At 35.6% G+C, this 13,168-nt stretch overlaps 1 long non-coding RNA gene across 1 annotated transcript; it reads right to left on the bottom strand.

Moving 5' to 3' along the window:
• Nucleotides 1-5,277: 5,277 nt before the first annotated feature.
• LOC147652540 (uncharacterized) lies at nucleotides 5,278-12,674 on the bottom strand. The gene is made up of 2 exons (XR_015288012.1): nucleotides 12,493-12,674; nucleotides 5,278-11,331 (listed from the first exon to the last, which is right to left on the bottom strand). It is a non-coding gene; the product is annotated as an uncharacterized LOC147652540 (long non-coding RNA).
• Between the last annotated feature and the right edge of the window lie 494 nt (nucleotides 12,675-13,168).

Genomic DNA, 13,168 nt, shown 5'->3' with positions numbered 1-13,168 from the left:
AGACAATCTCCAAACAGACACATAATAAAATGTTAATCTGATCTGTATAATTCAGTAAATAAGAACAATGCACTAGCAGGTTTTTGTGTCTTAGACTGGCACAATGCTGCCCTCTTCCTCTGTCCACTCACCCTGTTTCATGTTGTTATTGACTTTATGCCATTTACATCCCTTAAAAGTGCAAGAAATAGGAGAAATGAGGTATGAAACCACATCACCAAATGCCAGAGCTGTAAGATGATGTACCTCTGCCATATAGGGGTGCAGAAAGAGAAATATTTTGTTTTAGGTTATTAGTTATTACTGTGTCAGAAGAAGAATTTCCAACAATATGGTTTAGGGAAGAAATAGTCATAAACTATATAAGATTATAGAAAAGCACATGTAAGGTAATGTAGGTGTTGCTTTAAATACTTGAAAGGTAAGATAAAAGCACCTTGGATCTCTTGGAAAAAAATTCACCCTCAGAGAACATTAAAAAAACTGCAAATGAAACACTGCCTTGGGCACCATCATATTTAATTTTTATGAGGAATTAATGTATTCCCACATTCCTATTTTTAAGCCATGTTGTGATTTCCAGGCATTTCCAGTACATAGATGTTTGGAGAATGAGAGTGATAAACTGCTGTACATGCAAATACTGGTGTCTGTCAGATGCCCACGGTGCACCCACTCATAACAACAGCAAACCTGTGCTGACCTCTGGTGAGACCCAAACTCTCCTGCTTTAGTGCTGAAAGGTTGTTCCTAGCTCAAATACACACTCAGGATGGAAAGTTACCCCAAGTGTAGCTCTGCCAGTCAGTGGGCAGGAGAGTGGGAGCCGAGACTTTACCAGAGGGAGATGAATTTCGTAACACACAGATTGTTTGTAGCAATAACTCTGTTGATCAGTCCTTGAAACATCTGAGTAGCTTGAGGAACATTAGTACTTGTGATTCAAGGAAAAAATGAAAATACCCAAAAGGTCACATAGAAATGGAGATTGCCTGTCAGTCAGTAATTTCCAGCAGTATGAGAGACGTGAAGGTGACATTAGGATGGGGAGACTATAATGCTCAGAAGCTATCCAGCCATTGGCATCTTTCATTACAGAAAAATGTACATTTTTACCATTTCAGTTGTTCAAATGGAATAGACACCAGTGAAAATATTCACCTAGAAAATCAATTACCCAGTCCACAGCATATGAGAACCAAGCACATTAAGTAAACAGTTCCAAGTATTCCGACAAGATGTTTAAACTTAATTTAATGTACATTATGTAAGAACCAGATGAAAGAAATATGAAGAAAATGATTGTCCACTTATTCACCTAAAGATGATAGTAAAGCTTTGGAATGCCCTGTTTATAAAAATACATTCTAGTCTATATTATCGATAGTTCTTGGGCAGATTTGCATTATTATAATGTTAAATCTTTAACAGTTATGATTATCCACAGGTTACTGAAAAAATAGGAAAATGTAGAACTCTTTTTCTTCTTAAATATCATGTCTTTATCAGAGTTACATGGTACATCAAAAATGTTAGCTTTATTTATTGCAAATAATTAAAACAAACCTTAAATAGATTGCACCCAAGAATTTGCTGTGTGGATGCCAGGTTCTTATCACCACCCATTTTATTCTTACAAATCAATTCCTTATTGGCCATGCCACCTGCTGACGAGATCTTTAAATATATGGGGTTGGTTACTGCCAGAAACAGGTTAACAGATTCTCTGGCTTCTATCAATGTTGCACTGAAGCTCTAGGTATCAGGTTTGGCTGAAGTCAAAAGAGGTTGCTGGCAAGATGCTGAGAAATATGGGAGAAAACTTCTTCTTTATTGAGAGTATTAGCATTAGCATTACAGACATAGTATTAGTGTTGGTATTGGTATTGGTATTGGTATTGGTATTGGTATTGGTATTGGTATTAGTATTAGTATTAGATTAGAGGATCTTGGCTCTCAGGGCCTTTCTTCAGATTCTCTTGAAAAGCTAAACATAACAGACTAATAAATGAAAGTCACAACACATTCATATTAAAGGTCATGTAACAGAAATAAAAAAAAAAAAATAATAAAAAAAAAAAGAGTTCATATTCACCAAACCTACCCTGGTAAAATTTGCTATGAGAAACTATGATTCTTAAAAGGACTTGCAGATAATGATGAATAAACTCCTAGTGCTAGACTGTGCCAAAAATAAAAAATGGTATCCTTGAATAAGCAAAAAGGAGAACACTGAGTAAGATTCAGGGTAACATATAATCTCTTATTTGACATTTGTTGACTAGTGCTGTAACAATGTTGTTAATAAATCAGAGTGAATGTTGATAATGTGAAGAGAACCTTATAATAAAAGAAGCTCAAGGAGCTACTCTAGCATCCTAAAAAGAATATAAATTTGGAAATGAAATGTAAGAGAGAGCTTTATGATCTGGTATCCATCAACCAGGTTATCTTTGTTCTACAGTGGTTATCACTTAGTGTAGCTTGATTAATACAGACTAGATCAAAACAGCCCTTGTTTAAAGTGCAAATTATCTATTAGAAAAACTGGCTGTTGTTATGGTGAATTTCTTGTAATTGTGTTTTTTTATTCAATATTATTTTCAAAAGAACCTCTAGTTCAAACAGGAATGCATTCAGATTAATCAAAAGATTAATCAAAAGTAAACAAAAACATAAAGTGCATTACTTTGCATAGGGCACATCTCCATTGATTAAAGGATTTAAAAATGAAACAAGTTCTAAAGTAGTGCCTATCTTTATATACATCTCAGCAAAAACTCTATATAATTGCCCATTTTCCTGAGATGCCCATATTCCTGCTAGCAGTAAACAATGGTATCAAAGAATGATGGAGTTTTCTGTGTGGGAAGGGATCCACAAGGATCATTGAAGTCTAGCTGCTGGCCTTGCAGAGGACATCCCCAAGAACCACACCTTGTGCACATCCATCCATCAGTAATGGCTGCGAAGGAAGCAGTACAGTACTGTGCAAACAGAAGCAAGCTCTGTACCTCAGTCCTGCACCTGCTATATCTATCTCACAAAGCACCTTTTGGTTTACAGATTTTTATGATGAAGAACTTGCCAAAAAGCATGTTAGACAAATTAGGGAAAGATTTAATAGGAAAAGCTGTCAATGAAAGGTTGCAAAGTCCAGTGGCATAAATATAATATGAACTAAGTGGGTTTCTTTTCCACTACCCTTTACAGCTCCTTTTTTGAAAGCAGAAAACGTTGCTACCAAAAAAGTAAACTTTAATTTTATTCTTCTGTGCCTCCAGGCACTCTAGAACACATTCAGTTATCACAATTGTTCTCTAACCCTGTCTATCTATGTCTCTATGAGACTCTAGGCCTATTCAGAATGAGATCTGGTCCTATGAGCACTACAGATTTTCCCAGTGCACCTGCACTGCTTTAGAGTTACCCAAACCCCACATATTTTCACCGTTCTGTTTTTATAGTAGTGACAAAATTACTCCCTTAATAACAGATGCAGTATAGATCCTGACTGGAAGACTGTTGCAGGTTTAAGAGCTGGTGATTCACATAAAATCTAACCTGAGCAAGGGCAGGTCTGTGCTGGGCTGCACATGCAGGGTGGCTTTCAGGCCTGTGATGGGCACGAAAGTTTGACTGCAGAGTAACCTCAGGCAGCACATTGTAAGAGGAGCCTGCAGGCAGCTGCCATCTGGTACTAGCCATGGTCTTACCTCTAAAGGGCAACAAGAGGTTCTCATAAAAGGTTCTCATAAATTAGGAATAGACTTTTTGTAAAGTAATTGTATAATAGCTTACACAACCACAGGGGACAGCTTTTCTCCGTTGACAGCATCCACTTCGTGCAGCACACCAAGGGAAAATGCATCCAGGATTTTCACGATGCTGCACAAATAGGTGATACTTATCCTTTGGAGTAATCAGCATTTGCTCACTATCTTTATTACCCTTTTAATTATTTTTTATTAGAGAAGTGTTTTTACAAAGGCATTTGTTGCCAGGCTGCTCTTATTGAAATCTGGAGACTACCCTGTGCCTTCTCTCACTTCTCCTCATAGCACCTCCCCTTCCCTGCTACAGTACTGACAAGCACCAGTGAGATGGGAAGTGTGGCTTGTAGGCCTTCCTCAAGGCCTCATTAATCCCTCAAAATGAAAAATTACTGAAAATTACCAAAAAGCAATCTAATGAGTGAAAGAAATGAATGAAAAGAACTTTCGTGTTTCTCATTTATTTTTCACTTAAAGTTTTTGCTGTTGAACATGCACACAGTGCATATGGCACAGCTGATCCCGAGTTGGGTTAGGGAATTCTTTCATTTCACATTATTAAAATGTTTCATTGCTGTGTCCCACCCCCTGTACCCCTTCCCCCCTACAAAAAAAAAAAAAAAAAAAGGATATAAATAAATATATACTGCTAAGTTATTAAAGAAAGCCTCCCCTAAAACAGTGAGGCTAACTATACTCTAGAGGAGCTACAGGAACAGTAATGCTTTGAGACACCTCTGAGACATGGATCACCTTCATGCTTTTATGCTTCTTTCAGTAACATAATAATGTCATAACAGAAAGAAATTTCAGTGTCTTCTGTGCTTTCTCATATCCAGTGCTGGGTGTTTTGTGGGAGTAGTGTGAAGGGATTATTCACCTATTACAGCAAGGATACACCCAAGGACACTAATGAGCTCTACAGCCTTTCAGGTACTTGTTTTCCTGAATAATTTAGACTGCAGATTTAAAACATCAGGACCTAGAAGATGAAATCCTTAAAACTGCACATGTAAATATAAAATTCCTCCCACTGTAAAGCAATGCAATTGTTTAATGGAATACACATTACCTCTAACATGTTATTATTTTGTGCTTGAGTTAAAGCTGAAGAAAACAAATAATCCCTTTTCTTAAAATTTCCCAAATACAGCATCCTGTATTAGGAAACAAATGAACAAACAAACCCTCCCTGCCCTTCAACTTCACAGTTGTCTAGAGCACATTTCTACTTATTTCTCTGCCGTATGGCACTACTTCCTCAACTTCCTCACCTTCAAAACACATTTAATTATAGAAATGGTAAACCAAAATATATGTCATGCTCTTCCTGATGTCCAACAGAATCAATTTCATTGTGATTATTAGAGTTCATCTACTTCGTGAGCAGAATTATTTTAGTTTTTTTTTTTTTCTGAATTATTCTTTTCTTCATGAATAAGGTTTGCTTGTTTCTATGTCAAATTATCCTAAGATTTTTTTAAAAAGAACAGGGAGAAAAATATTTTTTTCTTCAGATCTCTTTATTTTAGCAAAATCACACCTTCTAATTTCTATTAGAAATATATTAATGGATGTAAGTCCTTAATATTTGTATGATCCCCAAAAAAAGGAAAAAAAAATAGTTGTTTCTAGGTATTATTATAATTGAAAAACTACCCTACTCTTTTCTCCACCAAGTGGAACTTTGGAGAAATAATTAAACTTTTGACACCATATAAAATAGTACCTTAGGGTTTCAACCCTGTACAGTTGTATTTATATCTAACATTTTCTCTATCTAGTTACCCTATTGAGAGGGTTTGATAACTTCAAAGAGGTTGAAGTATCTTTTAAAGTCCAATGGTGAGCAATTTGAACAAAGGAGTTCTTGGTTTGCATGTACCTTTTTCCTTTTTTTTTTAATATGTGACCCTTGGAAAAGACACTTAAAGCATGTAAGTTAAGCCCATCACTTTTGAGCAGTCAGGAATAAGAATATATTGATACACAAGATTCCAAAACAAAGGAGCAGAAACACATCTGGTATTCACTAAGCCTGTTGGCATGTGCCAATGAATTTGCAATCAGGCATGGAAACAGACAAGCTCATGAAGCCTACGTTTATTAGTACTATAGCAGTTGTCCTATAAATTATTCTGCATCTAGGTCTACATAAATAGCAAAGACAGATGCACAACGCTAGTGCCAGTTCTACAAACCATTATTCCAGTTTGCAAGATGTTGCAATAAATAGGTTAATGATTTTTAATGTCTTTGATATTCATGATTTTCAACATTAACCAAGATGAATTAATTTGGAGTTAATGTGACTTCAGCATGAATTGCCAATGGTGTTTACTTGTAAATTCAGTTTTTGAGAACATATACAATCTCTTTCACTCTCAAAACCAACTTTGGTTTCTACTCTATTCTACATGAACCATGGACTTCAATGTTAGTGTTGATACTGATGAGGTTTTCCCCCCTTTATAAATTTACATTTTTACTGGTACCTACCAAAATAACGGTCCATCCACTCCTTCTCCTTTGAGATTTTTTCCAACTAACAACTCAGGTAAAATTTTTTTGACTCAATTGGCTAGTCCACTGCTGAAATGTCACATGATTAATGTTGCCTGGAGAAAAATACTACTTTTTTTAATTGTCTAAATACTCACTATCAGATAAATAAACCTACTTGTACATAATTTGGAAGTAATTAGAACTCTTTCATTTGAACAGACAGTTGTCTATAAATATGAAATACACATTCCTGAGTTTCATTAGTCATATTTGTAATGAAATTAAATCACTAGGGTGTGGGGATTAGACACTTCAAAAATGTAAGTTCTTCCAGAGCTAGAAAATAAAGTAGAAAATGTCTCAATGCCTTCTTAAGTACTGTCTATACTGACAAATGCAACTACTGGTTCTAACACAGAACAAAAGAAAGAACACAGAAGAAAGAACAAAAATTTCATTAGGAAACCAAAGGTCAACTAAACTCTTAAATTAAACTAAACTAAAACTTAAACATTCAATACCCCCATAAATTAAACATTCTTTGTGGCTCTGGATCAATGTTCACTCTATTTCTTTAACAAAACACTAGATTTAAGAAAAACTTCCAAATGTTATTTTAAAAGTAATTTATAGTTGGAACATTTCAGAATCCTGACAGAGGTACAGAGGTGCAGAGGTTTCCAAATTTCACTCACAACGATCTAGTTTTAGCAGCAGACATCAGATGTTACTGTGTACATATATATATATGTATATATATGCATACACATATGTGCATGTTTATATTGTTTTCTTAGCACATTTACTAGTTCATAAGTATGAGGAACAGTACTGTTCTCTAATTGTGATATGGCAACATGTGGAAATACCTAAAAAGAAGGCCTCAGGTTTTGTCCCAGGTTTTGCAATTTGGTTCACTGAAGCCAAAAAATCTATTTGGAACTGCCCTAAAGAAGAAAAATTAATTGTGGCAAAATATTAAATACATTTTATCTAATAAAAATCTTCAAAAATAAGCTAAAGGACTGCTCACAGACTCTGTATGCTGTATACATGTAGAACAAATATTGATTTCTCGTGTTCTCATTGCCTTCCTCTAAAACCAGTTACAACTTAAGTAATTAAAATAAAAATTCGTATTAAATTCTAAATGAATAAACATGGAATTAAAGAAAAAGTTGTTCTAATAAATTGTCTATCTAGAAGTAATTAAAATTCTTTTGATTTATGTCAAGTTGCTGCCTAGAGGGAATCTCAAACCTCATTAATGGTAGAATTGAAAATAAAGAACAAAAAAGATACAATAACATTTTGTAGAATTCACAGTATTTTCTTGCCTCCTGAATAAATTATTCACTTTCTTCATTTATTTTCATTAACTCGCAAATACCGTAGAAGCAATAACTGAAATGGAAGCAGGGTAGAGACATTTTAGGAGGTACATCAAATCTGGAAATGCAAATGTCATCACCTTTGGGCTGTAGCATTTTTTTCAGTTCCACAATCACAGCTCTGCAGTTCTGACCAAAGACAGAGGCCAAGGCTGCAGTCACCAGGAAGCAAGAATATATTGGAGAGGCCCAGTGAGATTAGAAGAGTGGGAAGCAAAAAGCAGAGGAGAATGCATTTTCCAAGAGTTATCTGAAATTGCATGCAGAACATATCAGCATGAATACTTTATAGGAACAACTGGAAAACTTTCACTGAGTTCACAGGGATCTGTGTTTAGTGTCCAAGCATTTTCTAATTCACAGATAGGTCTAACCAGAGATATCCCATTTGGCACAGCCCAGCCAGGTGATCTATCAAACAGCACATTCCAATGATGCACCAAAGTTCTGCACATCTGTGAAGGTGCTGCTGAAAACAGAACAATGTTAAATATCCCAAGGAATACTAACTGACACTTTTCTAGGAATTTTAATATGCTATGAAATTAATTCATAAGCTAAAGGGAACCCTGCTATCATCGTTTTTTCTTTTAAAAGTCTAAATGGAGATGAAATAAACTGAACAAAAAAAACCCCCAAATTACCATCACATTTCCAGTAATCAAACAGTATTTTTTTTTCTATTTCTACAATAAATGCAAGAACCATTGATTACTTATCAAAAGAACAGGCTAATTTGTTGAGGACTGTGAAAAAAATCATTACAAAGCTTGAAGCATTAGGAGAATCCCCTTGAAAAACACAGTTTAAAAACAAAGCAATTCAACTGAGGTTTTATAGATTTTCAGTGTATCTGGCACTTTGAGCAATTGACTTTGAAAAGTCACTTCTATCATATGGAATATGATTTAATTTTATAAAACTATAACTAATATGTGCTGCTTATTGCATGTTGCCCTTACATCTGCCTTCTAGATTTTTAACTGCTCTTTGTTATTTCTTCAACTCTGGCTTATGATGCCATATAAAGCCTTCATTATTAATCCACAGGGAATTATAGGACATACCTACTGTTAAGAAATCTCTAGAGAACAAACACTTCAAAATTTAATGGTGAAAAATAGGAATGGAATTACTGCGCATTACACAGGTCAAAAACTGAGAAGAAATTTTGTAATCTTCTCATTTAACTTCTACTCAAACCGCTCTCAGCAAAGCTTTACCATACACATCTATACTCTGTATATAAGTACAACCATATAATTTTATTAAGTTCAAATTTGATTTCTCATCCAAGCTTTAAGATTGTCATTTAAAAGAACCCCAAACAAACAAAAGAACAACAACAAAAATCCCCAAAATCACCAACACCCTCTCCACTAAAAAAAGAAACCAAAGAAAAACTAAAACTAACATTCTAACATGAACAAAAAACCCCCATTACGAATGTTTTTCAATTGACATGTATGTATTTACATATCTCTTTCTTAAAAAAGAAATACATAGCTCTGTCTTAGCAGAAGAACATGTGGTAAATAATTAGAAATTAATTTACAGTGTGAAATGAGCAAAAAAGATTGGTGTTGGCAAATATTTAAAGTGGAGGCTGAATTCTGATCCCTTTGACAGTCAAGGCTCACTGTGTCCTTTGCTTAATAGCAATATCCCAATTTCACTTTCTTCCTGCCTCAAGAGAGAGAGAAAATAAATAAAAGGGTGGGGGAAGAAGAAATAAGGAAAATATATACATTTTTACTTGTTTAATTTATATTCTGCTCCGGTTATTGGCACAGCTACTTTCTGCTTCAGAATCTTGTTAACAAGGGGGAGCTTTTCCAAATAGAGGGCCGCAGTTAGAAAACAACAGCTCTATCCATTGATATATTTGAGTGAGTGGCCTGGGTTATGGTGCTGTGTGAGCTAAAGCATACTTCAGTAATAATGCATGACAACCTGCCTGTTTCACAAACCTGTCATAGAACACAAATATTTTCCTTCTCAGAACCCAGGCTTCCTAAATCTCAGACCTCTGCTGTGATAAATGAACACGTACTATATCTGAGACACAGATTTGCTCTTAAACCAGAAAAACAAAACAAAACAAAATACAAAAACACTAACAGTTTTAGGTCCCCCAGCTTGGGAATTTCTCACAGTGGGCTTCTGTTCCTCATATATCAATAAACTAGCAGAACAATCTCAAACTATCAACATCTAAGTCTCTCAAAAATACCTAAGGCTGGAGCAGGTGTTTTGTAACCATGACTGTGCACCTTGCTGCTAGACATCTCCACAGTGAATTGGCTTAGACTGTGTAAGCTGGAGTAAATCATAGAACAGTTTTGATTTACAACAGGGAGACAACCACATAAAGGCACATTTGTTTCTTTTCCTGACTTAATCTGAACTTCTTGGCTGCTCAAAGGCACAGTCTGAAGAACTGACCTCAGTTTTCATCAAGAAAATTAATAAAAAAGTAAATAAATTATAAACCCCTTAGAAAAACGATGAAACAAAAAATTCACCAGTCATGAACAAGAAACCCACCAAACTATGCAAAATGTTTTAAGCAGAAAGCTGTTCGTATTAAAGGTGTCCAATTTTCATGCTGTGATTTTTGAGGACAGCATGAGCTTGAAAGAGAAGACAATGTTCTTTCTTTATTTGAGATTTGTGATGCAAAGTAATAAAACCCCATAGATCTAAACATGATGTTCCTTTAGATAGACTGTCATTGCTAAATTCTTTCTTGCTAAAGATCATTAGAGAATTGTAAGCCCATAGAGAAAGTAAGATTTCCTAACTGAAATAATTAAGTCTGATGTAACCATTGTTTTGGTCTGCTAGTTTGTAGAATATATTTCTGTACCTCAAAGTAAATAGCAGGTACAATTGGTTTTCAGTGGAATAAGAAAGGCCATCCCCTCAGGTACTGCATTTCTGATGATCCATGAAAAAGGTTTGTAACGAGCTGGCAATTGACATTGATTATCATTTAAAGGCAATGAAAACATACAAAGTGCGCTGAAAAGTTTTCACTGTTAAGTGACACTCACAAGAGTGAGGAGCAGAATTTATGCTTCCCCGAAGAGAGGTATGAATTTCAGACACCACAGTCCCTATTACTTTCTGTCCAGAGGCAGTGGCGCTATGTAAAATTTTGGGAAAAGCTTTTTCTTCCTTCTTGTTTCAGCAATGCGGTGAAATCACCACCTTGTATTCAGCGGCTGAGATGTCAGCTTACAAATTCCCCGGTAGACAGCAGGTTTTTTGTGTTACATGTTGGCAGGATGCTGACAGCTGAGTGCATTCCTCATTCTCTCATTCAGTCGTGTCTCTGTTACAGTAGCCCACACCTCAGTGTCACAGCTTTCACTGACCCTGGAGATCACTGGCATTCTAAATACAGACTGGTACCTGTTGTTTTCTGGATACTTGATGGTAAAAAATGATGAAAAGTAGTTTTGGGGAGATTAGATGTAGTTTTTGTAATTTGAAGTTGAGCAGTTTCATCAGCTTGCCATTACAGAATGTGCCATCTCTTCCACCACCCCATCAGCTGCTCTGCAGTTCCTTGTGTCACTAATACACACGAGAGCTGTGATCGCTTCTCCATCATCCAGCTTTTACTCAGTACCAACTTCCAGCCCTGGAATGATGAGCTAAAGAAAAGAGCAGTTCAGCTGTAGGAGTTAGCATTTTCAAAAGTGGATGACTTAAAAGCCATAAAATTTTCCATGCTCTGCATTTGAGATTCAGAACAAGAATTACAAATAGTAGGCAATATGGTGGGGTACCACATCTGAATCTCATGAGGTAGGAAAGTACAGTTAGATCCTAATAAGTGATAAAACTAGCTCATTTTGGAAAACAACACTCCTTCTGCAAGCTGTTACTATATTAAAATTGCATGCTAAATCACAGAATCTAACTATGTTTTTCTAGCTGGTTGAGTATTCTTCTTCTTCTGTCACCCAAAAAAGGTTGCCCTGGAAGCACCTCTATGGAAGGCAACTTCACTGATAGGGGAAGTTATTTTGCATACACAATAGTGTATCACAATTATGTCTAATGAATTACTGTCTCTCACTTGAAGGGCAGACAGGGTGAGGGGTAACAAGTTTGAGAAGAGGAAACAATAACTTTAAATGCAGTACATTTTAAATAAACTAGGATACCATGGAGAAGCTGTGCCTTCTATCTAGAGAAGCATAAATAGGCCAAAATGTTAACAAGGTATACCAAGCAGGACCAGAAAAATGTTGCATTTTTAAATCTTCCATTTTTCCCCTGTGCAGATCTTTTTCAGTCTTGCACTGAATCATGAAGGGAACTATAAAACATGCAGGAGAAGAGTTCCTATTCATTGACCCCTGAAGTATTTTGTTTGACATTGTTCTTCTCTTTGTATTTTTTGGTTTTACAAGTGTAAAAGATGTTTGAGCTCAGTCACCAATGACCTCTTTACAAAGGGTTACAAAAATAACAATACAGTAAACTGTATTAGTGCTTCAATACCTACTGCTGTTTGTTGTCAAGTTTGTGCTTCAGAAATGGAACATTAATGATGTTGCTTACAATTAGGATGTCAGGGCAAAACATTGATGAACACAGAGCAAAAATTGTGTATGAAATAGCCTAATGTTTTCTTTATTTTTAATCAGCGAAACATCAGAGCTTCTATGCAGTATCCACGGTATGTCTGAGTGTAGAGAGAGAAGTCCTGCATTTTAATGGTTTAAGCTCTTAACTATGTGTATAAGGCACTTAACAAAATCAAGGAGGTTTCATTAAGAAATTATTTCTAGAAAGAAAAATCATACCTGATACTATTATTTCATTATTAATAGAAGTTATAACAATCTCAGTTTTTACACATTTCAGTGGGGCTTTTCAGCTATGAGATCAATTCCAGGCCTTTTGCTGTTTACTCCAGCTGCCAGCACAGTACAATCCCCAGGATCAGCTCCTCTGACTGCAGCACAGGTCAGCACACGCATCGATTACAGGGCAAGCTTTGTGCTCAGCTGAATCCCACAGGGGTATAATCAGCGGTGCTCAAACCACCTTTACATGGCATTGAGAGCTCTCTCAGGTTAATAAAGCAGAAGAATGGACAGTTTCTGACTCCAACAGGCTAAAATTTCAGGCATCTGCACAGGCTGTGGGATTATGACAATTTTAGGTATTCGTGTAAGTGGATTTGTAGGTGCCTCAAGGAGCTTTTCTAGCATCTATGGACACAGAGGTTTGTGGTGCACCATTCTAGTGTGTTGCATTTATGTATTTTTTTAGTTATAAAATGAATGAAAGAAAAAATTGATTTTAGCTTCCCAAAGGAAGATAATTCAGAATTAGTAATCTCAAATATTTGTCATGAAATACAATAAAGTACTGTTACTGAGTGAACATCCAACAATTTCAAAATGTAGAAGTAAATCTAAACCAATTTAAATTCTGTCTCTACAATGATTAGGTTTGAATTTAACTTCTAAAATA

This window comes from Cyanistes caeruleus, chromosome 6, assembly GCF_971803275.1.
Source record: "Cyanistes caeruleus chromosome 6, bCyaCae1.hap1.1, whole genome shotgun sequence".
Lineage (NCBI taxonomy): Eukaryota > Metazoa > Chordata > Aves > Passeriformes > Paridae > Cyanistes > Cyanistes caeruleus.
This window is presented reverse-complemented; position numbering and strand designations above follow the sequence as displayed.